Source organism: Aegilops tauschii, chromosome 1, assembly GCF_002575655.3.
Source record: "Aegilops tauschii subsp. strangulata cultivar AL8/78 chromosome 1, Aet v6.0, whole genome shotgun sequence".
NCBI classification, from domain to species: Eukaryota; Viridiplantae; Streptophyta; class Magnoliopsida; order Poales; family Poaceae; genus Aegilops; species Aegilops tauschii.
This window is the reverse complement of record NC_053035.3, coordinates 56,157,007-56,175,252: the sequence shown is the minus strand read 5'-3', so window position 1 is coordinate 56,175,252 and position 18,246 is coordinate 56,157,007. Positions and strand designations below refer to the sequence as shown.

Genomic DNA, 18,246 nt, shown 5'->3' with positions numbered 1-18,246 from the left:
TCAGCTTCTTCTTTTTTTTGCAAAAAAGAAGCAGCTTTCAGAGATATATTCTTGATTCATCGGCAAGCTTCAAAACAAAATTCAATTTATTCCCATTGAAAGCTGGATGCAAAATGTGTGATTTTCCATCTCTGCATATGAGGGCATAACCTAAAACAATGCACCTAGGAACATAAGAAAGATCAACGACGAAACATTTATTCTTCTTCTTTCTGAAGGCCAAAGGCACTCCATGAACTCAAACTCTGCATGCAGTTCCAGCGGAAGGGAAAAGCACAAAAGCTGCCTCTAAAAGACTACCGCTTGAAGGGTCAATAAGAAAGGATTTCCTCCTGCAGTATAATAGAGAACCTGATGGGTGGATGCGGAACCTGAATGGTTTTTGTTCATCTGCATAATACATACACTGCAGTTTATGAGAAACCCCAAAAAGATTATATCACCCAAGAGAGGCATGAGCTAGCGCACATTTGCGACCGAAAATAATAGATGCGCCGACCCAGATCACAAGTCAAAGCACATGAACCGGCCTATAATAAAGAACGAAGAATTCAACCTGTATATCTGTGAACGGGGCAGCCAAACATAGGCACACTTCGATTGTCGCATGTGCAAATCGAACAGCTGGAGGGAACAATCCTGTGACCGAACGCAAATAAGAATCATTAGAATGAACCTGTAGAACAGGAAGAACATCATGCTGGATCACACAATTTTTGTTGTACATCAGCTGGAATCACCAAGTAATAAACATATCATAAAAATAAACTTTCAGCTGGTCGATCTGCATTAAGTCTGATGTACTACCTCCATTCCTAAATATATGATGCTGGGGCAGTTTAATTAAGGTAGTATGACTCGCCGGAAAATAACTGAAATACTCAGTGGTTACTCTTGATTCATCTCCAAAGTTCAGAGAAAAATATGTGCTTGCAGTGAAATCTGAAATGTTGGTAGTCCGGCATCATGCAGAATCAAGGTAAACCCTCACCGTGTTGTAAGCTCAATCTGAAGTTTACATTGGTGCACGTCAGCCTTATCCAGCAACAGCTCTGACAGACAAACATAGCAGAGAAATGCAAGTTTAGAGATATATCAGTAGCAAACACAAAAGAAATCATATTAACAACTTCATTCAGCACCATTCCGCAGTTTCCCAGGTTGACTTATCAAATAGAATTAGTAAGTAGGCACGCCCAATAACAAAGTGCTGAAAGATACAACCTTTGATGTAGAAATTGTGGGAACTCATCTTCTAGTTATTCTAGAGAGTCGGATGAACACCGCGAGCCACAGAAACTGTGAGAAACCCATCCACCTCTTCTCCGGCCTTCACGGCCGCCGCAACAACGTGCCTGATGCGCCTTCCTTAGCGCCCCTCCTACTGGAGTGACACCTGTCCAAGATTGGAGGACCACAAGAATTTTAATCAGAAATTGATATGAATTTCCTCACAAATAGAGTGCTAAGAAACCATTAAAAATCCAATGAATTCGAATCCTACAAATCACTCGATCTGCAGAGCGCTAAGGCACCTTAATTGCAGCAACTTCATGGGTGCAGACGATGAGGAGCGGCGGGCGGCAGCGGCGGCCGTGCTGTCTGTTCGGCGCTGGCGTACCTGAAGTAGCAGAGGAGGAACGGCTGGGGCTGCGGCCTGCTCTCGTGTCCGGCAGAAGAGGATCGGCGGGGGCCGCGGCCTACGTGGGGCAGCAGAGGATCAGTTGCGGGGCCAGAGATAGGGCAGGGAGGTGCGAGCGAGGTGGCTATGGGGCGCCGAGGACCTTGTGGGGCAGGGGTTGCCGACGAGTGCGGGGATGAGAGGCATCGGCGGGCTGTCGCCTGGGGAAGAACCGGGCAGGGAATAGTTGCAGTGCGGGTGCCGGGGATTGTGGGGATGGGATGCGATGGTGGGAGGCGTCGTGCGGCAGAGTTTTCGTCCGCCTATTGTAATCGCCAAGTACACCAATGAGATCTCATTAGATTAATCTGGTCTGTTAGATTTGATTAATCTAGATAATCAGACGGTGATAATTAACCGTGTACACTAAACGGGGTGGTTACAGAAAAGAATGTGTTCTCTTGTTTAATAGTAGTATAGATAAAGATCATAGTACAAGCCACGTAGACACCAGCCGAACAAAACTGAAAAGACAGCAGAATGCTAGCCTTTGCACAAAGGAACACCAGACAAGAAGGAAAATTACAACCAAGACAAGTATCCCTGAGCTTGACACCCACACCCGTCACCTCCCTTTGGCACCACCACTGCAGCCACCAAAGGAAAAAATGATGATTACCTCCTCATCCGAGCTTGACGCGGCTCTATCGCTGATATGCAGCTTTGCAGACCTTTAAGGTGGCTCACCAAAGGCCGTTGAACGAATCAGACCGGGACAACACCCGGATACGCCATCAAACTCCAGATCTGGCATTCCTGCATGACTAAGGCGCCGAAGGAGGAAACCATACCTGCCAGCCACGAACTACGAACCACGAACCCAAGACACGATCCACCATGTTCTAGATGTCGCCGATGCAGACCACAATCTGCAACCGCTCCTGGACTACCTCCCAAGCTCCGCACCGGCGCTGGAGCAAACATCGTCGCAACGGAAGAGCCCAAGGACACAAGTCCACCACGAGGATGCCACCGCCGCCACATCATACTTGCTTGAACAGGCTAGTTTCCAAATCCATCCCCAACCATAGGACCGATGGCCTCAGTGGGGAAGGATCTGAAGCCTCTTTATTCAGCGCCGCCACCGCCACTGCCGCTGCCAAGACGATGAACGGCCCAAAAACCTAAGCTACTAGGGCCTAAACCTAAAGCAACACGATCCATACGCGTTGATCCGGCGACCCCCCTCACCCTTGATGACTGAGGTCGTCGGTGGAGGGGAGCCGCTGGAGGACGGCGGCGGAAGAAATTCTCTAGGCAGCTGGCGAGTTTGCCGTTTCTTTCTTCGGGTAAGAAAGAAAGCGCCAGCTGAGTGGTATTTGATCAGAAGTTTATCCGCAATGGTGCAAGTTGAACTTATAAAGTCTTGTTGTATCTAGTAACTAAATGTGGTGATGATGACAGGGTTAGGAAATGATGATATAATGTTGTCCAAATACCTTCTATAGGGTTTTACGCTGAACATAGTGGTTTCAATGCATAGGGGTTTCTGTTAATTTAGCAGCTAGTCTACACGTGAACCAACGGTCATGTACTCATACATGATACACCAGTAGCCTTTGATCTGCGCAGTATCCTGCTAAGCTCACCAAGTTTGGATGATGCAAGAAGCTGAGCATCAAGACCTTGACTGCGAACTATGTAGCCTTGAGATCAGTTAAGGTCTAGTTGCTTGACAGCTACAAGCTGTAGCATCAGAAAAATAATTGAAGCATTGAGCAATTTGTTGCAAGCCAGCAAGACTTTATGGTTATCATTAGATCGATTCTATAATTAAGGCGCTATTGTATATATTTTGGCTTTTTCAAGCTGCCCCTTGCAGATCAAAGCGGAAGTTCTTGGCTGCTGTCGCTAGGTCATGAATTTGAATGCTTTTACAGTTTTGGCCATGACAGAACTTTCTGAAGGTTCAGTGTTTGCTGTTATTTCAGACGATTGTTGGTGTTTTGGATACACAGATGATGGCTCATTCCGCTCCGCAATGTGAGTTTCTGCATTTGCTAAGAGAAAATCCCGTTGTGTGCTTACTCTGTGGATCTGGATTCTATTCTCCACGAATTCAAACTCAGTCTGCTACAATATGTTGCAGCCATCGATATTGTATCTTCAAATACCATTTTGATCCATCATGAATTATTTCATAACTAAACATGCATTGCAGGGATAAGTATGTCAATACAATGCATGTTATGCTAGTACAAAATAGATAATTTACTAGCATAACATGCATTGTATAGTATAGTGGCTAGGTATCTATTTAGCGAAATACATTTAGAAATCCAGAAGGGACTAATAATATGGCACAAAGGTGTTGGTTTTCCTTAAAGAGAGATACAGTGAACGGTCTGTACATAGAGGCTCAAAAGGAATATACCGAGGAAAATGCTGTTGAACAATTTGATTGATTGCTTCACTACAAATTTTCATCTACAAAAAAAAGAAGGATCGATGACTGAGAATTGCTAATCATGGAGCTTTGCTATTGCATTTGTATTCTCACTTATGGCTTACATTATGGGACAGAGGGGGTACAAAATTACAGTATAGTTGTTGTTGCGCTTCTGGAAAGTCAGTTATGGCTGAGTGAGTGCAGGCAGTAGTTATGGTGAAATTGTTTGTTTTGGGGTTGATGAAAAAACAGAGATGTGGTTGGCAGGCTGATAGATAGTGGTGAATTCGGGTTTTGGCTGTGGTTTGGTTTGGGGTTGGTGGTGCTCTTCAGTTTCTTCTGGACTGGACCGACTGGGTTAGGTTGGGTGTGGGTTAATCTCTCACCATTATTAGTTCCCAGTCCTACTGTTAGCAACGTCTCTATAAATTCGAGGCAGAAGTGACGCCTACCTACGAAAACCATCGCTGTTGTTACAATCTTATATACTCCAGTACTGACTGACGTTGTGCTGTTCTTGCTGGGGCCGTGGTGATGACGGCATCCTCGCCCTCGGCTGCTGTTGATCCGTTCATCGACGGGCTGGTGAAGACGCACATCTACGGCAGCGGCGGATGCGTGAAGAAGTTCACGAGGGCGTGCGACCCCGACTGGGGCCGGCCGCGGGACATGGAGGCGTGCGCCAAGGCCGTGGAGGCGATGCGCAGGTGCATGCACGCCAACGCCGTCCTCTACGAGCAGCTCGCGCGATCCAGGGCCATCTGACTACAGCTACTACTTTCAAATCAAATCAAAGTACTCATACATACACGGTCGTCGCCTCACCAGCACCTTCTTTTCCTACGGCATATATTCCGAATGATAATCGATTCCCGAACCTAAAGTTATCTTTTCACTATGGAGATATTAGATTATTTCATTGTGAGTTGTCCTTGCTTTTATTCTAGTGCTTATTAGTCAAGAGAGATGATTTCGTTGCGAGTCCCACAAGAAAGGCCCATTCTCGAGCGTGCTATGCATGGACAGATCTAGCGTCTTGCTGGCTGTGATATTTTACAGGTGATATTTTACAATGAGGTGTATAAAAAGAACATGATGTTATCTGTTGTAAATACTTTAACTTAGAGTATATGGTTGGCCCAGGCTTCAATAAGTTTTTGGATCTGCTCATTTTTGTGGTCTGGCCCTTAATCGAGTTTTTCTTTTCGCTTTACGGATGACTAAAACATTGTATAAAGATGGTTGCATGCATCAGTTGATGAAGAGGCGGGACCTTTTTTCAAATAAAATATAGGAAGAACATGCTAGAACAAAATTAATGTTACACTTGCTCGGTAATTAGCTTCTTAGAGCATCTCCAACCGAACCTCCAATCGTCCTCGTACATCCCTGCAGACATCCTGGACAATGTTCGGACAAAAAAGCTTAGAAGGCCTCTAATTGTTTTCATATGTTCGGTTGTCCGTAAACCGCAACCCAACCCACACATGAGGAGGAAATTTAGGGTGACTGGATGTGTCGCCGCCGTGTCGGATTCGGGCCACTTTTCTCTTTCTTTTTTTTCTTTTTCTTCTCAATCTTTTTTATCCCCACCAAGGCATTTGTCCGGGCAATTTGGGGACAAATGGGGCCTAAATGTTGTGTGCACGAACAAATGAGGTTCCCACGGTATGTCCGTGAACACTATTCGGACGTGTCTGCGAATATAGAGGCCAAATTAATCCTATTTGATTGAAGATGCTCTTAGTTGGTTGTGGTTTTGAACGAATGGATTATTTAGTCCGTTAGGGGTTCTTTTCTTGACGAGGATATACTGTCATGGTTATGGAATAGGGCAGACTAAGTAAGGAAAATATACATATTATGCAGGTACTCCATGGCAAGGGCTCCTGCCCTGACAATTCTCATACTGAAATCGACTAGAGATAGGGCCCTAGCCCCAACAATATTTTTTCCAAGGACAAGGCAATGCATGCAAGGTGTGAGTGTTTTATTCGTTGTTGCAAATGATTTTTTTTTCGGTTGTAATAGAGGTGAGACAGATGTTGTGGCAAAATCCTTTGTTGTGTTATTAGTATTTTTTTGTTGCAGGAGTGTAGTAAAAATATTGAAATCACATGTAAGCATGATAGATAGGCAGCTCTCTCATGCCCGCAGACGAACCCATGTTGTTGCCATTTGATCACATCTCTTGGGCATGCGGACTCTCGGTCACAGCCGCTACCTCGCAGACGATGCTAAGCTCTATCTTCTCTCTTTCTCTTCTTATGCGCGACCTCCTATAGCTTCCACTCCTGTTGGGTAGTGCTAATTTTTTTTAAATAATACATTTTTTTATTAATTTTCATAAATATTATGCTGGGTAAATTTTTTTCAAAAATAATACACCGTCGGCCTGCTGCAGGCCGACTCCAGTCGGCCCACAGCTGGCCGACTGGCCCCTGTCGGCCCACTGTGGGTTGATTGGTGTGGGCTAATTGTTTTTGCAAAAAAAGTAGGCATAAAAATATATGTTTTAAAAAATGTTAATCATGTAATTAAAAATGTTAAACGTGTATAAAAAATGTTCCTGATATATACAAAAAATGTACAATATATATGCAAAAAAGTTGACTAAAAATATGTTTTAAAAAGTGTTAATCATGTATTTAAAAATTGTTAAATGTGTGTATAAAAAATGTTCCTTATCTATACAAAAAATATAGAATGTGTATGAAAAAAAAGTTGACATCAAAAAAATATGTTTGAAAAAAATGTTAATCATGTATTTGAAAAAATGTTCCTTATCTATACAAAAAATATAGTATGTGTATGAAAGAAAGTTGACACCAAAAAATATGTTTGAAAAAAATGTTAATCATGTATTTGAAAAAATGTTCAACGAGTACACAAAAATGTTTCATGTATTGGAATGAAAGGTTAAACGTGTATAAAAAATGTTCCAGCTCCGGATCCGGTATGGGAGCATCACGGACCTAAGTATGATTGGTTGATCTTTTTGTATGGAACTGGAATATTTTTTTCAAACATATTTTTTTGGTGTCAACTTTTTTTCATACACATTCTATATTTTTTGAATAGATAAGAAACATTTTTTATACACACATTTAACAATTTTTAATCATGTATTTGAAAAAATGTCAACTTTTCAAACATATTTTTTTGGTGTCAAATTTTTTTATACACATTCTATATTTTTTGTATAAATAAGGAACTTTTTTATACACACATTTAACAATTTTTAAATACATGCTTAACAATTTTTAAAACATATTTTTTATGTCAACTTTTTTGCATATATATTGTACATTTTTTGTATACATCAGGAACATTTTTTTATACATGTTTAACATTTTTTAATTATATGATTAACATTTTTTAAACATATATTTTTTATGCCTACTTTTTTTGCAAAAACAATTAGCCCACAGCGAGCCAATTAGCTTCAATCGGCCCACAGTGGGCCGACAGGACGCAATCAGCCCACAGTGGGCCGACAGGGGCCAGTCGGCCAGTTGGAATCCAATCGGCCTGCTGTGGGCCGACTAGGCGCCGACGGTGTATTATTTGTGAATTTTTTTTATCCAGCGTAATATTTATGAAAATTAATAAAAAAATGTATTATTAAAAAAAAGCTTGGGTAGTGCTCATCCTCACATCTCTCTAAAGATTAAGTCTCCTTTGAGTTCTTTAATAAGTTCGGAAGAACTCTCTGGTGGCCAAATCTGGACCCGCTCTCCCTCTTTTTCTTCACTGGATTGGTGCCGGCTAGAGAAAAAAAGGCGGTTCTGTTTTCTGCCTCCGTCGAGCTGACTTATGGATTAAACGCATTCTTTAAACCTCAGATCAGCAAAGGAATTGTTTCTGATGTGGCATCTTCATCCCCTTGCCCATCATTGGCAAGGTTGACGTTGAAGATGGTGGCCATGGAGTCTGTGACAAGGTTCTACTTGCCTCAAGACTCTTTTTAACGAGAAAACTTGATTTAATACTCAACCGCGTTCCTATTGTATGTATGGTTGGAGGTCCTATTAATATTTGCAAAAAAAGGAATGACCATGGGATAGGGCTATAGGGCTCCCGAGCTCATCTGCTCCCGCGGTAAATAGTAAATTAAAAAAAATCTAGGAAATTCAAAAACATCCGAGTTTTTTTTTTGCATGGAAGACGCTTAAGTGCGTGAGGTCTGCTCCAAATTTCAGCTCATTTGAACATCTGAAAAGACAAATTTGGGGTCCTTGAAACAGTTTGCTACTCATCTACTATTTCGACCCAATTTATCTTTTTTGTTAAGAGTCACTCATATGTCCAAATGATCTAAATTTTGGAACGGACCATGCAGAAAAAATGAATTTTGTTGAATTGTTTAGTATTTGTTTTGAATTTTCTCTTAACCATGTGCAAATGAGTCTGGGCTTGGAAATGGATCCGATGACCATGTGGTATTCCTCTGTTTCTTTCGTGGTTGTTTGGATAAACGAAATTAACGCCTAGTTTTAACAAAACGCATTTTAGTAGGAGTTTTTTGGAAAACTAGTTTTACTAATAATTCGGTTAAGAATAAGCATGCACAAAACCTTGTTTGGACGGTAAAACATGTTTAAGTACGAGGCACTGGAGGACTGCACCGTCGCCGCCGTGTCCTCGCATCGGCATAAGAGATGATCGTGTCCAGCATGGATGCTGCGGTAGGCCGTCGCCTCGATGCTCACGAACATGAATCTTAGCAGAAAAAATAACACTCGTGTGACAGACATGCAAATGACCAACCATTGAAGAACAAGAATTAGCATACAAGGAATCTGCTGCGGCTGCACAACTCAAGATCAAATTGTTGAGACAAGCATCTAGCACGCGGAACCAAGCCCCGAAAGACGTTGATGATGTAGTGCCGACCTGGAAGCATTCTTGACGTGAGTCGCTGCCGCCCAGAGGAATCAGCGAGGAAGACGCGGGAGGAGTGCCCGCTCGGGAAGGACCGGTGGTCGACTGTGATGCGACGGCCGCCTGCGCCGCGGGATGAGTGCTCGCCGGGGAAGGATCAGAGGTCAACAACGACGGCCCGACGATGGCAATGGTCATGATGAGCGTCGTGAGATGATTTGTCGCTGGGGAAGGAGAAGACCAGTGGTCGACGGCACCAGCGGCGGCCGCCGGCGACGCGGGAGTGATGGTCATGGGCGATGCGAGACGAGTTGTTGCTCGGGAAAGACTCAACATGCGTGCCAGCTGAGCCATACACCGATCGCGGCGGCAGATGAAGAGATCTTCTTATCCATGGATTTGTCACGTTAACCAAACAGAATTTTAGTTTGTTATAACCAAAAACATGTGTAGGCCAAACTGGTTTAGTAAAATCACCGTATCCAAACAACCCCTTCAAGGCTATGTGGTCTTGTGTTGCATTTGCCAACCCAAAAGAAGAAGAAGATTTGACACTGAACCCCGGGCACAGTATTCACTTCCTGAAACTGAACCTGTCGATAGAAACAGGCCGTCGAAGTAGACGGCGCAGGGGTGGGGGCGGACCGGTGGAGAGGGATTCCGACGCGGCGGAGGTAACTGAGCGCGGAGGCGGCGCTTGGACGACGAAATCTTCTCGCCGTCTCGCCAGTAGGGAGCTCGCCGCCTCCGCCTCGGGGGCGGCCTGGCTGCCTCATCTCGGCCGGCGGAACCTGATGCCTCGCCTCCACTCCACCAGGCCCATGTCCCACATCCGCCTCCGCCGCCGGCTGTCCTCCTCCTCCACCACCACCTCTTCGCCGTCACCGTCCTGGTGTCCCCATGCCGCCTTCGCCGCTGCCACAGAGCGTGTCCGCGCCGGCACGCTCAGTCCGGAACACGCGCACCACCTGTTCGACAAATTGCTTCGGCAGGCCACTCCGGTCCCCGAGCGCTCCCTGAACGGATTCCTTGCCGCCCTCGCGCGCGCGCCGGACTCCTCCGCGTGCAAAGACGGCCCCGCCCTCGTCCTCGCCATCTTCAACCGCGTCTCCCGGGAAGAAGCCGGCCTGCGGGTGGCCACGCCCACGATCTGCACCTACGGCATCCTCATGGACTGCTGCTGCCACGCGCGTCTGTCATCTTATGGGGTGTCATCAAGCTTCAGTTATCCAACGGCGGATATGTCTCCTCGCCTTACGCTTCGTCGAGAGCCGTTGATTCGTAATTGTACCGTTATACAGTAACTACAGTTACTTTTCACTTGTCGGTAACTAGTGGCCTATAAAACCAGCCGGGTTGTGGCTGGCGTGGTTATCTCTCTATTCTTCTAGACTTGCCTAGATGGCTTGCGATATACTCCAACCTTAAAGCAATAGCAAATATCTCAGATCTGAGACTTCCTTCCCCCAAATTCTCTTGATTTACCTCGCTTAATTCTGCATAGAACTAGATCGGTCCTGACAAATGGTATCATGAGCCAACGTTCTTCGGCAGAAACACGCTCCGATGGGGAAAAAAATTTCGGATCAGTGATTCCCACCCTTGTTTCCCACCCTTCTTCGTGAGCAGCGACGGTGGCAGGATTTCTGGCGGCGTTGGTGGCGGGGATCGGTTGGTTGGCGCTGGAGGCGGCGAGAATCCGGGCACAGATCAGCCGAGCGAAAGCGGTTGTTCGAGCACTATGTTCGAACGGTAAAATTCCGTGTTCCAGCGTTGATCCGTGTGCCAAGGAGGCGTGGATTGCGGCGGCGGCAGGATTGGAGGTTCGGGAAGAAGTCCTGCTTATCCAGAGGTAAAAATCCAGACCCACACCTCGAATCAAGGAGATGGGGAGAGCTAAGCCAACAGATGATACTGATCTGCAAGAGGTACTAGCAATGAGGGATGATTTTGCAGTCTTGCAAAAGGACAGCAGGGAGACGCAAGTTCAGGTTTCCAAATTGCAAGACGAGGTGCAGTCTATCAGTTCCAAGCAAGGAGAAATTGCAAAAACAGTAGGCACAGTGGAACAAGTGGTTCTGGATCTGGGGAAACAATTATCTGCCATCAGTAATGTATTGTCCGCTCTGGTTAAATCAAGCCACACAGCACAAAACCCTGATCGACCATCCAGCTCAACAGAGGTGGCAAGATCTCCCACGCTTCATCAGGAACAAAATCAAGAACATGAAGCAAGAATGGAGCAACTGAGGAAACAGCTAGCAGCAGAGAAGGAAAAATCAAAACAGTTAGAAGATGTGCAGAACCACAACTTACCTCCTATCAGGACCAATAGACCAACAGTTCCTCCTGGGTTCCACAACCAGGGCAGGCAAGATGCAGCTAGTCAGATGGGAACTCCAGTCACTGGCAGGAACAAGGAGTACACTCCTGCATTCAATCAAATATATCAACAAAACAGGGATAGGCAGCTATGGCAGGGGTGCTATAAAACTTATGAACAGGACATGCAAGTACAGTTCATGAAGTCTATTACTAGAGGCCCCAAGTTGGAATTTCCTAGATTTTCTGGCACAGATCCTGTAGGGTGGATAAGGCAATGTAACAAATATTTTCAAATGTCTGGAGCTCCTGAAGAATACAAAGTTTCTCTGGCTCAGATGTATATAACTGATGAAGCAGACACTTGGTTGAGAAGGTCTGGCCTTTTAAAAAAGCAATTGAACTGGAAGCAATTTGGAGCTGAGGTGGTCAAAAGATTCTCTGAACAGGGCACTTATGATCTAACAGAGAAGTTTACCAGCCTGAAACAGTTCAGCAATACAGTATCAGTGTATACTAAAGAATTTGAGGATTTAATGGCAGAAGTCCAAGAAGAAAATCCAGAGCTGGGAGAAATGTGGTTTGTCAGGTGTTATGTGAATGGCCTAAGAGAGGGAATTAAGTTCCAACTTAGACCATTAAGACCACAATCACTCACAGATGCTTATTGTTTAGCAAGGGAAATAGAGCCTCATCATCCACCTGTTGCTGCTGTGAAGAAACAGAACATGGCTTACACCAACTATTATCAGAAAAGTGGTGGTGGAAATAACAACAGAGCAAACAATGTTATTATTCCTATACAGCAAATGCCAGTAAATCACAATACTGAAAATTCTGCAGCCAATGTTCAGAAGTTGAGGAAGATAGGAGAATGTTGGAGATGTGGAGATAAGTGGGTACATGGGCACAAGTGCAAACTTATACCTAATGTTCATCTCCTGCAACAAGAAGCTCCAGAGGAAATGCAATTGCAATCTGATGAAAACCTAGCACAGGAACAAGAAGAAATAACAGAAACACAAGAACAAGTCATGTTCATCTCTGCTTTTGCCTTGGGAGAGCCACTTGCAGTTAAAACTCCCACTGTCCTCATTCACATAAATGGCAAGAGAGCTGTAGCATTGTTAGATTCTGGAAGTTCTTGCTCTTTCATCAATCAAGAATTTGCAGTTAAAGCAAATTGTCAGCTATTGCCAGTGAAACCCAGAGCTATTGCTGTAGCAGGGGGAAGCAAACTGTTATCCACAGCAGTAGTGCCTGACTGTGAATTCCAGCTGGCCAAAAAGAAGTTCAAACATAACTTCAGAACACTGACATTGCCTAGTCATGATGTAATTCTAGGGTATGACTGGTTTACAGCAATGAGCCCTATTGCTTTTGACATACCTGGAAATACGGTCAGTTTCACACAAGGAGACAAACAAACAGTTACAGCAGCTATATATAATGATGTAGAGAAAATAAAAGAAATTCCTGCTGAGAAAATGCACAAGTTGCTGGACAAGGGTGTGGAGGGATTTCTTTTGCAAGTGGAAACTATATTGAAAGAAGTTCCGGAGAAAATCCCAACTCCTCCTCAAATACAGAAACTGTTGTTGGAATATGCAGATTTATTTGAGGAACCAAAGAATTTACCCCCTCACAGAGAGTTGGACCACACTATTCCACTAATACCAGGAGCAACACCACCCCAATTGAGACCATACAGAGTGCCTCAACATCAAAAGAAAGAAATGGAGGAATAGATAAAAAAATTACTGGCTGCTCATTTAATCAGACACAGTCAGAGCCCTTATGCAGCACCTGTGATTTTAGTGAAAAAGAAAGACTCTTCTATGAGATCATGCACTGATTTCAGAAAGCTGAATTCCCTCACAGTCAAAAATAAATTTCCTATTCCTGTGATTGAAGATCTTCTAGATGAGTTGCATGGAGCAAAATTCTTTTCCAAGTTGGATTTGAGATCTGGGTATCATCAAATCAGAATGAACCCTGAAGACATCCATAAAACTGCTTTCAGAACTTTTCTTGGACATTTTGAATATTTGGTTATGCCTTTTGGGCTCTCCAATGCACCAGGTACATTCCAGGCATTGATGAACAAAATATTCAGTCCATATCTGAGGGTATTTGTGTTGGTTTTCTTCGATGATATCTTGATATATAGTAAGACACTGCAAGAGCATGAAGAACATATCAAGATTGTGCTCCAAGTACTCAGAGAAAACCAGTTATTTGCTAAGCTCTCCAAATGTGTGTTTGCTGAGAAACAAGTAGAATATTTAGGGCATATTATCTCTGCTGAAGGAGTGGCTACAGATCCCAAGAAAATTTCTGCTATTGCTGATTGGCCAGTACCTGATAATACCACTAAGCTCAGAAGTTTTTTGGGATTAGCAGGCTACCACAGAAGATTTATTAAAAATTATGGATTGATCTGTAGGCCTCTACATGATTTACTGAAAAAGGGAAATTTCTTATGGACACCAGCTCATACAACTGCTTTCTCTCAGCTCCAACAAGCATTAATATCAGCTCCAGTCTTGGCCCTGCCAAATTTTTCTCAGCCCTTTGTGTTAGAGACAGATGCATCTGGGAAAGGAATTGGAGCTGTACTTATGCAACAAGGAAGGCCTCTAGCTTACTACAGTTCAGCTCTTTGCCCTAGAAATGCAGCCATGTCCACATATGAGAAAGAAGCCCTGGCGATACTGGAAGCATTAAAGAAATGGAGACATTATCTCTTGGGAAATGAAGTTATAATCAAAACTGATCAACAGTCTTTGAAGTTCATCACAGACCAGAAACTCACTGAAGGAGTTCAACACAAATTGATGATGAAATTACTTGAATTCAATTTCACAATCCAGTATAAAAAGGGGGCTGAAAACAGAGTAGCAGATGCATTATCCAGATTATTGCCTAAATGCATGGCAATATCTGCTCCTGTACCAACCTGGACTGAAGAGCTAGTAGAGAGCTATCTAGCAGACCCTGCAAGAAAAATTGTTATTGCACAAAGATCATACTCTGGATGATTATACAATTACATCTGGTATCATTAGGTTTAAAGGAAAACTTTTTGTGGGCAAGGTTCCTGAGCTAAGACACAAGTTGCTTACGGCTCTACACAGTTCTCCTGTAGGGGGACACTCTGGTGTAAGGGCTACTTACCACAGAGTTAAAGGAATTTTTTATTGGCCTGGGTTAAAGGCTGATGTGGAAAGTTTTATTGCCTCCTGTCCTACTTGCCAAAGAGCTAAAAGTGAACATTGTCTACAGCCAGGACTGCTAGAACCCTTACCTGTTGCTGATATGGCCTGGGAACACATATCAATGGATTTCATAGAAGGACTACCTAACTCTGGAGGAAAGGAAGTGATATTGGTAGTTGTTGATAGATTCACCAAATATGCCCATTTCATTCCTATATCTCATCCATATTCAGTCCTCACAGTGGCTCAAGCAGTGGTGGATAATATAATCAAGTTACATGGTCCACCTAAAATGATCATATCTGATAGAGATAGAATTTTCACCAGCAAGCTATGGAAGGACATCTTTGCAGCATTGCAAGTGGAGTTAAGATATAGTTCAGCTTATCATCCCCAAACTGATGGACAGACAGAGAGGGTTAATCAATGCTTGGAAACTTATCTTAGATGCATGACAACTCAAGCTCCAAAGAAATGGAATTCTTGGTTACCCTTAGCTGAGTTCTGGTATAATTCAACCTACCACACTGCTATTAAGATGTCTCCTTTTCAGGCATTATATGGGTTTCCTCCCCCAATGATTGCTGAATTAGCAATACCTGGACCAGAAGATGAAGAGGCTCAGGATTTCCTTACTGCCAAACAGAGTATGTTGGACCAACTCAAGGAGAATCTGTCACAAGCACAAAACCGTATGAAGAGATTTGCTGACATGAAAAGAGTGGAAAGAAGCTTTGAACCTGGGGATTTGGTTTATCTCAAAATGGCACCTTACAGACTGGCAGCATTTGGTTTCAGGGGAGCAATCAAGTTACACAACAAATTCTATGGTCCTTTTCTGGTAACTCAAAAAGTGGGCAGGGCAGCTTACAAACTACAGTTTCCTTCCCATGTGAAGATTCACCCAGTCTTTCATGTGAGCCAGCTTAAGAAACATATAGGAAGTAAAGCAATTCCTAGCCCCAACCTGCCTATGGTAAATGAGGATGGAACTGTCAAAACAGGGCCGTTTGCAGTGCTACAGGTTCGGCAAGTGCCCCGCAACAATCTGCCCGTGGTACAGTGGTACATACAGTGGGAAAACCTATCTCCAACTGAAGCAACATGGGAGGATGCAGATTTCATCAAATATGCATTTCCAGAATTCTTCAAGGCAACATCGCAGGCGTGGAGAGACGCAAATCAAACGCCATGAGGGCATGTCGTTTCTTGGACGGGGGCAATGTCAGGCCTGATCTTATGGGGTGTCATCAAGCTTCAGTTATCCAACGGCGGATATGTCTCCTCGCCTTACGCTTCGTCGAGAGCCGTTGATTCGTAATTGTACCGTTATACAGTAACTACAGTTACTTTTCACTTGTCGGTAACTAGTGGCCTATAAAACCAGCCGGGTTGTGGCTGGCGTGGTTATCTCTCTATTCTTCCAGACTTGCCTAGATGGCTTGCGATATACTCCAACCTTAAAGCAATAGCAAATATCTCAGATCTGAGACTTCCTTCCCCCAAATTCTCTTGATTTACCTCGCTTAATTCTGCATAGAACTAGATCGGTCCTGACAAATGGTATCATGAGCCAACGTTCTTCGGCAGAAACACGCTCCGATGGGGAAAAAAATTTCGGATCAGTGATTCCCACCCTTGTTTCCCACCCTTCTTCGTGAGCAGCGACGGTGGCAGGATTTCTGGCGGCGTTGGTGGCGGGGATCGGTTGGTTGGCGCTGGAGGCGGCGAGAATCCGGGCACAGATCAGCCGAGCGAAAGCGGTTGTTCGAGCACTATGTTCGAACGGTAAAATTCCGTGTTCCAGCGTTGATCCGTGTGCCAAGGAGGCGTGGATTGCGGCGGCGGCAGGATTGGAGGTTCGGGAAGAAGTCCTGCTTATCCAGAGGTAAAAATCCAGACCCACACCTCGAATCAAGGAGATGGGGAGAGCTAAGCCAACAGATGATACTGATCTGCAAGAGGTACTAGCAATGAGGGATGATTTTGCAGTCTTGCAAAAGGACAGCAGGGAGACGCAAGTTCAGGTTTCCAAATTGCAAGACGAGGTGCAGTCTATCAGTTCCAAGCAAGGAGAAATTGCAAAAACAGTAGGCACAGTGGAACAAGTGGTTCTGGATCTGGGGAAACAATTATCTGCCATCAGTAATGTATTGTCCGCTCTGGTTAAATCAAGCCACACAGCACAAAACCCTGATCGACCATCCAGCTCAACAGAGGTGGCAAGATCTCCCACGCTTCATCAGGAACAAAATCAAGAACATGAAGCAAGAATGGAGCAACTGAGGAAACAGCTAGCAGCAGAGAAGGAAAAATCAAAACAGTTAGAAGATGTGCAGAACCACAACTTACCTCCTATCAGGACCAATAGACCAACAGTTCCTCCTGGGTTCCACAACCAGGGCAGGCAAGATGCAGCTAGTCAGATGGGAACTCCAGTCACTGGCAGGAACAAGGAGTACACTCCTGCATTCAATCAAATATATCAACAAAACAGGGATAGGCAGCTATGGCAGGGGTGCTATAAAACTTATGAACAGGACATGCAAGTACAGTTCATGAAGTCTATTACTAGAGGCCCCAAGTTGGAATTTCCTAGATTTTCTGGCACAGATCCTGTAGGGTGGATAAGGCAATGTAACAAATATTTTCAAATGTCTGGAGCTCCTGAAGAATACAAAGTTTCTCTGGCTCAGATGTATATAACTGATGAAGCAGACACTTGGTTGAGAAGGTCTGGCCTTTTAAAAAAGCAATTGAACTGGAAGCAATTTGGAGCTGAGGTGGTCAAAAGATTCTCTGAACAGGGCACTTATGATCTAACAGAGAAGTTTACCAGCCTGAAACAGTTCAGCAATACAGTATCAGTGTATACTAAAGAATTTGAGGATTTAATGGCAGAAGTCCAAGAAGAAAATCCAGAGCTGGGAGAAATGTGGTTTGTCAGGTGTTATGTGAATGGCCTAAGAGAGGGAATTAAGTTCCAACTTAGACCATTAAGACCACAATCACTCACAGATGCTTATTGTTTAGCAAGGGAAATAGAGCCTCATCATCCACCTGTTGCTGCTGTGAAGAAACAGAACATGGCTTACACCAACTATTATCAGAAAAGTGGTGGTGGAAATAACAACAGAGCAAACAATGTTATTATTCCTATACAGCAAATGCCAGTAAATCACAATACTGAAAATTCTGCAGCCAATGTTCAGAAGTTGAGGAAGATAGGAGAATGTTGGAGATGTGGAGATAAGTGGGTACATGGGCACAAGTGCAAACTTATACCTAATGTTCATCTCCTGCAACAAGAAGCTCCAGAGGAAATGCAATTGCAATCTGATGAAAACCTAGCACAGGAACAAGAAGAAATAACAGAAACACAAGAACAAGTCATGTTCATCTCTGCTTTTGCCTTGGGAGAGCCACTTGCAGTTAAAACTCCCACTGTCCTCATTCACATAAATGGCAAGAGAGCTGTAGCATTGTTAGATTCTGGAAGTTCTTGCTCTTTCATCAATCAAGAATTTGCAGTTAAAGCAAATTGTCAGCTATTGCCAGTGAAACCCAGAGCTATTGCTGTAGCAGGGGGAAGCAAACTGTTATCCACAGCAGTAGTGCCTGACTGTGAATTCCAGCTGGCCAAAAAGAAGTTCAAACATAACTTCAGAACACTGACATTGCCTAGTCATGATGTAATTCTAGGGTATGACTGGTTTACAGCAATGAGCCCTATTGCTTTTGACATACCTGGA

At 44.0% G+C, this 18,246-nt stretch overlaps 1 long non-coding RNA gene across 1 annotated transcript; it reads right to left on the bottom strand.

Annotated features, from left to right (window-relative positions):
- Positions 1 to 167: 167 nt before the first annotated feature.
- Positions 168 to 1,118, bottom strand: LOC109767105 (uncharacterized). Its single transcript, XR_012201734.1, has 3 exons — positions 992 to 1,118; positions 557 to 639; positions 168 to 390 (listed from the first exon to the last, which is right to left on the bottom strand). It is a non-coding gene; the product is annotated as an uncharacterized lncRNA (long non-coding RNA).
- Positions 1,119 to 18,246: the final 17,128 nt, after the last annotated feature.